Below are 3,300 nucleotides of genomic sequence, written 5' to 3'. Positions count from 1 at the left end.
GGGCTGAGGGATAAATGGGAGGGGGTGGGACTGGGGGAAGGTATCTGGGAATGCAATAGCTGGAAGAAGATGGGGGTGATGGTGATAGGTTGGAGGGAAGATGGACAGGTAAGACAGTTCAAGAGGGCGGTGCCGAATTGGAGGGTTGGATCTGGGATAAGGTGGGGGGGAGGGGAGATGAGGAAACTGGTGAAATTGACATTGGAGGAGGCTCAGGACTTGCATGTCCTTGGCGGAGTGGTAGGGGGAGTTGAAGTGATCGGCCACAGGGTGCTGGTGTCCTAGCTAACTTCCCCCCAGCCCAGCCCCCTCCCATTTATCTCTCAGTCCCCTTGCTTCCCCATTAAAATTCCTGATGAAGAGCTTATGCTCGAACCATCAATTCTCCTGCTCCTCTGATGCTGCCTGACTGGCTGTGCTTTTCCAAAGTCACACCTTTTGACTCTGATCTCCAACATTTGCAGTCCTCACTTTCTCATAGTTACTAACTGCAGTATTCCTCACCTCTGAACCATTTCTGGAACCAGTTTATTTATTATGGCAAGTACAGTTCAATTTCTGGCCAATGTTGAGATTCAGTGATGGTGACACTATTGAATGTCAAGGGGCAAGAGTACATTTTCTTTTATTTGGGACAGTCATTGACTGTAATTTGTGTGGTATGAATGTTTATTTCCACTGAATATTGCCCAGTTCTTGTTGCATTTGAACATGGACTGCTTCAGTGTCGGACGAGTTGTGAAAGGTGCTGAACATTGTGGGTGAACATCCCCACTTCTGATCTTATGTTGAAAGGAAGGTCATTGATGGAACAGAGGAAGATGGTTGTGCCTCAGGCACTACCGTAAAGAACTCCTGGACAGATGTCCTCTGAGTCCTTTATTTTTATTTATTATTACCAAAATAAGAACCTCTGTGTTCTCACACCGTGAGCTAAGTTTAAACCCATATCTTCCATATCACAAAACAACTACTTTCAATCCTGCGACTTCACCTAAATCCACCATAGTTTTAGCAGATTTGCTGTTCGAACCCTAATCCCAGATCCTGGCAGTTCCAGACCTTACTACTGCATTCCAATGCTTTCTTTCTTTGCCAGGCTCCCATTTTCTACCTAGCAAATCTTGGTTACCGATATCCTAATCACATGCCGTGCATCAGCTCCCAGTTTATCAACACCTTCAATTTAAAATTCTCATCTTTGCTTTTAAAACCCTCATGGCCTCAACACCTCTTACCTCTGCAGCATTCTTCTGTCCTACAACCCTTCAAAAAAATGGTTTGCCACTAATTCTGATGTTTTACATATTCTGTTTTCCCTAGCGTCACTATTGGTCACTGTGTCTTCAGACAACTGGAGCTCTGGCATTCTATCTCCAAACTTTGTTGCTCCTTCGGTTCGAAATCTCTTGATTTTCACTTCTCCTTAAAATCTATGTCTTTGCCCTGCCTTTTAATCACCATCCTCATATACCCCTCTATGACTCAATATTATTTTTTATTTGATTATGCTACTGCAAGATGCATTGCAATAGTCTCTTTCATGATACAAATGCAAGTTTGTATGAACTTCAATATTATTCTTAAACCTGGAATATTTATTTGAGAATAGTTCTAAGCAATTGATATCTAATAATATATAGTCAACAGAGAAAGATTATTAATATATTAGTGAGTTTTGAGAAGATTTGCAGATCAGGTTGAGCACTGGTGGTATGGCCTGCTTTCTATGCAACACGAATTCCCAGCTCGGCGAACAGAACCACAACAACTGCTTTGGGTGGAATTGAGGAACCACAAAGGCAAAAAAACCATTGTGGGAGTTATGTACAGACCTCCTAACAGTGGTCAGGACCAGGGGTGCAACATGTACCGAGGTTGCCTTATTAGTTAAGAACAAAATTAAATCTATGGCACTGAATGACATAGCGTCGGATGATGTGAAGTCTGTGTGGGTGCAATTGAGGAACCACAAAGGCAAAAAAACCATAGTGGGAGTCATGTGCAGACCTCCTAACAGTGGTCAGGACCAGGGGCGCAACATGTACCGGGAAATAGAGAAGGCATGTCAGAAAGGCAAGGTCACGGTGATCATGGGAGACTTCAATATGCAGGTGGACTGGGTAAATAATGTTGCCAGTGGATCCAAAGAAAGGGAATTCATGGAATGCTTACAGGATGGCTTTTTGGAACAGCTTGTCATGGAGCCCACAAGGGAGCAGGCTATTCTGGACCTAGTGCTATGTAATGAACCTGACTTTATAAAAAAATCTGAAAGTAAGGGAACACTTAGGAAGCAGCCATCATAATATGGTAGAGTTCAGTCTGCAGTTTGAAAGAGAGAAGGCAAAATCGGATGTAATGGTGTTACAGTTAAATAAAGGTAATTATGAGGGCATGAGAGAGGAACTGATGAAAATAGACCGGAAGCAGAGCCTAGCAGGGAAGACAGTAGAGCAAAAATGGCAGATGTTTGTGGGTAAAATTGAGGACACTGTACAGAGGTTCATCCCCAAGAAGAGAAAGATTATTCGGGGAGGGATTAGACAGCCATGGCTGACAAAGGAAGTCAGGAAATGTATCAAAGAAAAAGAGAGAGCCTATAAAGTGGCCAAGAGCACTGGGAAATCAGAAGATTGGGAAGGCTACAAAAACAGAGGCTAACAAAGAGAGAAATAAGGAAGGAGAGGATCAAATATAAAGGTAGGATAGCCAGTAATATTAGAAATGATAGTAAAAGTTCCTTTCAGTACATAAGAACCAAACAATAGGCAAAAGTAGACATTGGGCCACTTCAAACTGATGCAGGAAGCCTAGTGATGGGAGATAAGGAAAAAGCAGGAGAACTGAATAAGTGCTTTGCGTCAGTCTTCACAGTGGAAGACATGAGTAATATCCCAACAATTAAAGGGAGACAGGGGGCTGAGTTGAGTATGGTTGCCATTACAAAAGAGAAAGTGCTAGAAAACTAAAAGGTCTTAAAATTGATAAATCTCCTGACCCCGATGGGCTACATCCTAGAGTTCTGAGGGAGGTGGCTGAGGAAATAGCAGAGGCGTTGGTTGAGATCTTTCAAAAGTCACTGGAGTCAGGGAAAGTCCCGGATGATTGGAAGATCACTGTTGTAACCCCCTTGTTCAAGAAAGGATCAAGACAAAAGATGGAAAATTATAAGCCAATTAGCCTAATCTCGGTTGTTGGTAAAATTCTAGAATCCATCATCAAGGATGAGGTTTCTAAATTCTTGGAAGAGCAGGGTCGGATTAGAACAAGTCAACATGGATTTAGTAAGGAGAGGTC

Source organism: Chiloscyllium plagiosum, chromosome 26, assembly GCF_004010195.1.
Source record: "Chiloscyllium plagiosum isolate BGI_BamShark_2017 chromosome 26, ASM401019v2, whole genome shotgun sequence".
In the NCBI taxonomy this organism is placed as follows: Eukaryota; Metazoa; Chordata; class Chondrichthyes; order Orectolobiformes; family Hemiscylliidae; genus Chiloscyllium; species Chiloscyllium plagiosum.
Note: the sequence above shows the minus strand (reverse complement) of the source record.